Raw genomic sequence first — 9,063 nt, 5'->3', positions numbered from 1 at the left:
ACAGGTTGATGCCCGGCGGTTTACAGAAAACCAAGGCCGGCTCATACACGTGTCCGGCTCGATTTCTACCTTTCCCTAACTTACAACACAAGTTACATGTCTCATGGCGGTTTATGACTATGGGCCCTAATCCGCCCTTGGGCACTAGGCCTCTAAGCTTCAATAGTAAAGTCCCATATTCCTTGTCTTCATGGGCTTCAATATGGATGAGCATAACCCGACCCCTCCTGGGCGGTTTATACTCAGTAGTTATATCCCCAACAAACTTGATCTAAAGTTTCATGATCATTATCATTAGCTTCCTCTCTAGTTGGTGTAGGCATCACGAGAACGGATTTCTCGGATGAGCCACTTTCCAAATTGAGAGAAGGTACAACAACCTCATCAAGTTCTATTTTCCTCCCACTCACTTCTTTTGAGAGAAACTCCTTCTCTAGAAAGGTTCCGTTCTTAGCAACAAAGATCTTGCCTTCAGATCTGTGGTAGAAGGTGTACCCAGTTGTTTCCTTAGGGTACCCTATGAAGAAGCACTTCTCCGATTTGGGTTTGAGCTTATCTGGCTGAAGCCTTTTGACATAAGCATCGCATCCCCAAACTTTAAGAAACGACAGCTTAGGTTTGTTCCCAAACCATAGTTTATATGGTGTCGTCTCAACGGATTTTGATGGTGCCCTGTTTAACGTGAATGCAACTGTCTCTAATGCATAACCCCAAAATGATAGTGGTAAATTGGTAAGAGACATCATAGATCGTACCATATCTAATAAAGTGTGGTTACGACGTTCGGACACACCAATACGCTGTGGTGTTCCAGGTGGTGTGAGCTGTGAAACCATTCCACATTGTTTTAAATGAAGGACAAACTTGTAACTCAAATATTCACCTCCACGATCAGATCGTACAAGCTTTATTTTCTTGTTACGATGATTCTTCACTTCACTCTGAAATTCTTTTAACTTTTCAAATGTTTCAGACTTGTGTTTCATTAAGTAGATATACCCATATCTGCTCAAATCATCTATGAAGGTCAGAAAATAACGATACTCGCCATGAGCCTCAACACTCATCGGACCGCATACATTGGTATGTATTATTTCCAATAATTCATTAACTCGTTCCATTGTTCCAGAGAACGGAGTTTTAGTCATCTTGCCCATAAGGCACAGTTCGCAAGTATCAAATGATTCATAATCAAGTGATTCCAAAAGTCCATCTTTATGGAGTTTCTTCATGCGCTTTACACCGATATGACCCAAACGATAGTGCCGCAAATAAGTTGCACTATCATTATCAACTTTGCATCTTTTGGCATCAATATTATGAATGTGTGTATCATCATGATCGAGATTCAACAGAAATAGACCACTCTTCAAGGGTGCATGACCATAAAAGATATTACTCATATAAATAGAACAACCATTATTCTCTGATTTAAATGAATAACCGTCTCGCACTAAACAAGATCTAGATATAATGTTCATTCTCAACGCTGGCACCAAATAACAATTACTCGGGTCTAAAACTAATCCTGAAGGTAGATGTAGAGGTAGCATGCCGACGGCGATCACATCGACCTTGTAACCATTCCTGACGCACATCATCACCTCATCCTTAGCCAATCTTCATTTGATCCGTAGTCCCTATTTTGAGTTACAAATATGAGCAACCGAACCGGTATCAAATACCCATGCACTACTACAAGAATAAGGTACACATCAATAACATGTATACCAAATATACCTTTGTTCACTTTGCCATCCTTCTTATCCGCCAAATACTTGGGGCAGTTCCACTTGCAGTGACCAGTCCCTTTGTAGTAGAAGCACTTAGTTTCAAGCTTGGGTCCAGCTTTGGGTTTCTTCCCGGGAGTGACAACTTGCTTGTCATTCTTGTTGAAGTTCCCCTTCTTTTTACCCTTGCCCTTCTTCTTGAAACTAATGGTCTTGTTAACCATTAACACTTGATGCTCCTTCTTGATTTCTATCTCCGCGGCCTTTAGCATCGCGAAGAGCTCGGGGATAGTCTTTTCCATCCCTTGCATATTGTAGTTCATCACGAAGCCTTTGTAGCTTGGTGGCAGTGATTGAAGAACTCTGTCAATGACACAATCATCTGGAAGATTAACTCCCAGCTGAGTCGAGTGATTATGGTACCCAAACATTCTGAGTATGTGCTCACTAATAGAACTATTCTCCTCCATCTTGCATGTATAGAACTTGTTGGAGACTTCATATCTCTCAACTCAGGCATTTGCTTGAAATACTAACTTCAACTCCTGGAACATCTCATATGGTCCATGACGTTCAAAACGTCTTTGAAGCCCCGATTCCAAGCCGTAAAGCATGGCACACTAAACTAACGAGTAGTCATCAGATCAAGCTTGCCAGACATTCACAACGTCAGCTTCTGCTCCTGCAGCAGGCCTTTCACCTAGTAGTGCATCAAGGACATAATTCTTCTATGTAGCAATGAGGATAATCCTCAAGTTACGGACCCAGTCTGTGTAGTTGCTACCATCATCTTTCAACTTAGCTTTCTCTAGGAACGCATTAAAATTCAAGGGAATGGTAGCACGAGCCATTGATCTACAACATAGATATGCAAAAACTATCAGGACCAAGTTCATGATAAATTAAGTTCAATTAATCAAATTACTTAAGAACTCCCACTTAGATAGACATCCCTCAAGCCATCTAACTGATACATGATCCAAATCAACTAAACAATGTCCGATCATCACGTGAGATGGAGTAGTTATCAATGGTGAACATCTCTATGTTGATCATATCCACTATATGATTCATGTTCGACCTTTCGGTCTCCACTGTTCCAAGGCCATGTCTGTACATGCTAGGCTCGTCAAGTTTAACCCGAGTATTTTGCATGTGCAAAACTGGCTTGCACCCGTTGTATTTGAACGTAGAGCTTATCACACCCAATCATCACGTGGTGTCTCCGCACGAATGAGGGAGTTCCGGACTAGGGGGTGTCCGGATAGCCTAACTATCATCATCGGCCGGACTCCAAGACTATGCAGATAGAAGATTGAAGACTTCGTCCCGTGTCCGGATGGGACTTTCCTTGGCGTGGAAGGCAAGCTTGGCGATACGGATATGTAGATCTCCTACCATTGTAACCGACTCTGTGTAACCCTAGCCCTCTCTGGTGTCTATATAAACCGGATGGCTTTAGTCCTTAGGACGAACAACAATCATACCATAGGCTAGCTTCTAGGGTTTAGCCTCCTTGATCTCGTGGTAGATCCACTCTTGTAACACACATCATCAATATTAATCAAGCAGGACGTAGGGTTTTACCTCCATCAAGAGGGCCCGAACCTGGGTAAAACATCGTGCCCCTTGTCTCCTGTTACCATCCGCCTAGACGCACAGTTCGGGACCCCCTACCCGAGATCCGCCGGTTTTGACACCGACATTGGTGCTTTCATTGAGAGTTCCTCTGTGTCGTCACCGATAGGCTCGATGGCTTCTTAGACCATCATCAACGACGCAGTCCAGGGTGAGACCTTTCTCCCCGGACAGATCTTCGTATTCGGCGGCTTCGCACTGCGGGCCAATTCGCTTGGCCATCTGGAGCAGATCGAAAGCTACGCCCCTGGCCGTCAGGTCAGGTTTGGAAGTTTGAACTTCACGGCTGACATCCGCGGGGACTTGATCCTCGATGGATTCGAGCCACAGCCGAGCGTGCCGCACTGTCACAGCGAGCATGATTTAGCTCTGCAGCCGGACAGTACCCTGGAGGCCGCACTCGAACTCGCTCCGATCTTCAATTCGGAGCCGGCTGCGCAGATAGAGGACAGATGGCTAGACACCGCCTCGGGGGCTGCAACCTCTACGGTGATAGAGCCGAACACTGACCTTGTCCCTCATAAAGCTCGTGACTCCGAGGTGCCGGACTCCTTGCCGGACTCCGAACCTCCCGCGCCCCTCCGATCGAATCCGATTGGGCGCCGATCATGGAGTTCACCACAGCGGACATCTTTCAACACTCACCTTTCGGCGACATCCTGAGTTTGCTAAAGTATCTCTCGTTATCAGGAGAGCCCTGGCTGGACTGCGGTCAGGACGGTTGGGATGCGGACGATGAAGAAATTCAAAGCCCACCTACCACCCACTTGGTAGCCGCTGCCGACGATCTAACCGACATGCTAGACTACGACTCCGAAGACATCGACGGTATGGACGACGATGCCGGAGACGAACAAGAACCAGCGCCTACCGGGCACTGGAAAGCCACCTCATCATATGACATATACATGGAGGATATCCCAAAGGATGGGAATGGCGAAGAACAGAGGAGGATGACCCCTCCAAGAAACAGCCCAAGCGCCGGCGTCAGCGGCGCCGCTCTAAATCGCGCCATAGCAAGAATGAAGACTCCGGCACCAGAGATAACAATACACCAGATAGTGCCGAAGACGACCCACTCCAGCAAGATGCAGCGCAGGAGGACGGAGAGGCCAGCCCTCACAAGAGAGCGGCAGAAGAAGAGGTAGAGGATTATATGCCTCCCTCTGGAGACGAAGCGAGCCTCGACGATGACGAATTCGTCGTGCCTGAGGATCCCGTCGAACAAGAGCGTTTTAAACGCAGGCTTATGGCCACGGCGAACAGCCTCAAGAAAAAGCAGCAACAGCTTAGAGCTGATCAAGATCTGCTAGCCGACAGATGGACTGAAGTCCTCGCGGCCGAAGAGCATGAGCTCGAACGCCCCTCCAAAAGCTACCCTAAACACAAGTTGCTCCCCCAATTAGAGGAGGAGGCGTATGAACCCGCATCACGAGGAGACAATACGGCTGACCGACCACCCCGTGGTCGCGACAGAGAGGCCTCCAGGCCCTTTACTAGACCCGTACCCCGGCATCGCTCAAAAAGCACACGGCCACAGGGGAACGCTCCGGACTTGCGAGATATATTGGAGGATAAGGCAAGACAATCAAGATTGATCTATGGATTGCGTGGGCGCCCCACGATACGTGACGATAACCGTCGCGCCGGACACAGTAAGTCTGGCCAGGCCGAACAAAATAGACCAAGCTCCCTTGAGCTCCGTCGTGATATCGCCCAGTACAGAGGCGCCGCACACCCACTATGCTTCACAGATGATGTAATGGATCATCAAATCCCCGAAGGGTTTAAACCCGTCAATATTGAATCCTATGATGTCACAACAGACCCCGCGGTTTGGATCGAAGACTATCTCCTTCACATCCACATGGCCCGCGGTGACGATCTCCACGCCATCAAATACCTCCCCCTCAAGCTTAAAGGACCAACACGACATTGGCTTAACAGCTTGCCAGCAGAGTCAATTGGGAGTTGGGAAGACTTGGAAGCCGCATTCCTCGATAACTTCCGAGGCACGTATGTGCGACCACCAGACGCCGATGACCTAATCCACATAATTCAGCAGCCAGACGAATCGCCCAGACAATTCTGGACACGGTTCTTAACCAAGAAAAACCAAATCGTCGACTGTCCGGATGCGGAGGCCCTCGCAGCCTTCAAGCATAACATCCGCGACGAGTGGCTTGCCCGGCACCTGGGACAGGAAAAGCCGAAATCCATGGCAGCCCTGACATCACTCATGACCCGCTTTTGCGCGGTTGAGGACAGCTGGCTAGCATGCAGCAACAACCTTAGAAAAAATTCTGGCAGTCCGGATTTCAAGGACCGAAATGGCAGGCCGCATCGTAACAAAAACAAACGCCGCATTAATGGCGACAATAGTGAGGATATGGCAGTCAATGCCGGATTCAGAGGCTCTAAACTCGGTCAGCGGAAAAAGCCATTCAAAAGAACTACTCCGGGTCTGTCCAATTTGGACTGAATACTCGACCGCTTGTGCTAGATACACGGCACCCCCGAAAAGCCAGCTAACCACACCAATAGGGATTGTTGGGTGTTTAAGCAGGCAGGCAAGTTAATTGCCGGAAACAATGACAAGGGGCTGCATAGTGATGACGAGGAAGAGACCCGACCGCCGAACAACAGAGGACAGAAGGGCTTCCCCCACAGGTGTGGACGGTGAACATGATATACGCAACGCACATACCCAAAAGGGAGTGGAAGCGTGCGCTAAGGGATGTATACGCGATGGAGCCAGTTGCCCCGAAGTTCAATCCATGGTCCTCCTGCCTGATCACTTTTGACCAAAGGGACCACCCCACCAGCATCCGCCATGGCGGATTCGCCGCATTGGTTTTAGACCCAATCATCGACGGGTTTCATCTCACCAGAGTCCTAATGGACGGCGGCAGTAGCCTGAACCTGCTTTATCAGGATACAGTGCGCAAAATGGGCATAGACCCCTCAAAGATTAAACCAACCAAGACGACCTTTAAAGGCGTCATACCAGGTGTAGAAGCCAATTGTACAGGCTCAATTACACTGGAAGTGGTCTTCGGATCGCCGGATAACTTCCGAAGTGAGGAGTTAATCTTTGACATAGTCCCGTTCTGCAGTGGCTATCAATGTACCGCATTCGCAAAGTTCAACGCGGTGCCGCACTACGCATACCTCAAGCTCAAGATGCCAGGCCCTCGAGGAGTCATCACGGTCAACGGAAACACTGAACATTCTCTCCGCACGGAGGAACATACAGCGGCTCTCGCGGCAGAAGTGCAATGCAGCCTCTTAAGGCAATTCTTGAGTCCGGCCGTTAAGCGGCCGGACATAGCTAAGCGCGCCTGGAGTAACATTCAACAAGACCATCTGGCATGTTTTGAGCACGCGTAGCAGTGCGGCCCCAACCCCAACCCCTATAAAACGTCAAGACAGGTCCCTCGCGTACACCATTACGCTCTGAAGATACCATGGGCATGGGGAGAGGGGCACGACCACGATAGGCCCAGACTGCGGCTCAAGCACACCAGGGGCTCTCAAGTGTGTCGTTCTTTTTCTTTTTCTTTTTCTTTTTTTACCCACAGGACTCCGTTCGTCAGAGGCCCTGTCCGGCAGCAGAACTGCCGAACTCACGATGCAACAACTAGGGAAGGATAAAGGCTACAACGAATATCCATGTGGTCTCCATTACGAGCATTAAATCTGTTTTACGCACCATTCGACAGCCTACCCCTGGAGGGGGACATGTTTAACAGTCCCATTCCTTGCTTATTGCACCATTTTGTATCGTTCTGCACTTACAACATCCTTTCTTGAATAAAAAATGCAGCACCTTCTTGCTTATAATTGCATTTCCTTTTTCTACATATGTTCATTTACGGCATGTTGCATCCATACACTTTGGTACGGCTAAAATACACCAGGGGCTTATGTTTCCCGCACCACGGTGTGATAAGTCCGAACACTTTCACAAGTGCGGCACCCCGAACTTATAACACTATATGCATCGGCTCCGAATCATGTCTTGGGTCAATAGTTGGGTTTGCCCGGCTCCCATGTTTTGGTACCTTACGTTCCGTTATATCGGCTAAGGTAGCACTAGGAGAACCACTACGATTGCGCCCCAGTTGAGCTGGGTTAACGCCTCAGTGGAGAAAGCTAAAACTGACCGTCATGATGAGGCGAGAGCCGGTCGCTGTTCGAGAGGTTCTTTGCGAGTCCTTAAAGACTTATGCCGCTTAGAGCGAGGAGCCGGATCCTGTCCGGCCCAGGCGTGGATAGCGCCCCAAATTTGGCCTTCCAGAGACTAGGGGCTTCGCCGAAATTTAAAATTATAGAATTCTATGGCTAAGTGAGAGTGTTCAAGCATTATAAGTCCGGTTGCCTTGTTCACTGTGTTGAGCGCCTCCCTAGATGGACCCAAAAATGGGAACAAGAGTGCTCAAGTTTATCCCGAACACCCCAGCACTCGTGGCATGGGGGCTGAAGCCGATGACTTGCCATCTCTCAGATTTGATAAACAGCCGCACAGAAGGTAATATTTTAAATTAACAAGCGTTGCTTAGCGCATATGAACTAAGTTGTCAGCGCACAGGATAACAAAATGCGAGTCTACTAAAAAATTACATCTTTGGAGCACTCCCCCGCAATAGTGCGGGCGCCCTTCAGCACACTCTTATAATACATCTCGGGCATGCGATGCTCCTTGCCCTCTGATGGCGGGTTCGTCACAAGCTTCTGGGCATCCATCTTGCCCCAGTGCACCTTTGCACGGGCAAGGGCCCGACAGGCACCCTCAATATAGGCGGAGTGCTTGATGACTTCAACCCACGGGCACGCATCCACCAGCCGCCGCACCAGGCCGAAGTAGCTCCTAGGCATGGCCTCCTGAGGCCACAGCCGAACTATGAGGCCCTTCATGGCCTGTTCGGCCGCCTTGTGGAGCTCGACCAGCTGCTTCAGCTGGTCGCTAAGGGGCACCGGATGTCCGACCTCAGCATACTGTGACCAGAAGACCTTCTCCGTCGAGCTCCCCTCATCGGCCCGGTAGAATGCGGCAGCATCGGACACGCTGCGAGGAAGATCTGCGAACGCTCCTGGAGAGCTCCGAATTCGGGTAAGCAACAGGTAATTAACACTAACATGCTTACTTTGCATGAAAAATGCCTTACCCGCTGCTATTTTCTTCACCGCCTCAATCTCCTGGAGGGCGTTGTAGGCTTCGGCCTTAGCGGATTTGGCATTCTCAAGAGCCGTTGCAAGCTCAGACTCTCGAGTCTTCGAGTCACGCTCCAGGCTCTCATGTTTTTTCACGAGATCTTGTAGCTCTTGCTGTACCTCCGCCACCCGTGCCTCCTGCTTCTCTCGCCCGGTGCGCTCCGTGGCCGCATTGCGTTCGGCCGCGGCCACCGCCTCTTTCAGGGTCGCCACCTCGTTAGTGGCCCCTGCAATACCCATGTTATCCTTGTCATTCTTTTTGCAACCAAAATCCTTTTCTGTAAGGTACAATTTTAATAAGGTGTTACTCACCTTCCTTGTCCTCGAGCTGCTTCTTGGCATGGCCGAGCTCGTTCTCGGACTGCTCGAGGCTTTTCTTCAAATTATTGACCTCCGCAGTCAGTGCAGCAGAGGTCAGCAGCGCAGCCTGAAACCCATATTGACATATTTTTTATGACTCCTGCGTATATCTTTTTAAGAT

This window comes from Triticum dicoccoides, chromosome 2B (assembly GCF_002162155.2).
Source record: "Triticum dicoccoides isolate Atlit2015 ecotype Zavitan chromosome 2B, WEW_v2.0, whole genome shotgun sequence".
NCBI lineage: Eukaryota > Viridiplantae > Streptophyta > Magnoliopsida > Poales > Poaceae > Triticum > Triticum dicoccoides.
The sequence above is the reverse complement of the archived record's forward strand: the minus strand, read 5'-3'. Positions refer to the sequence as shown.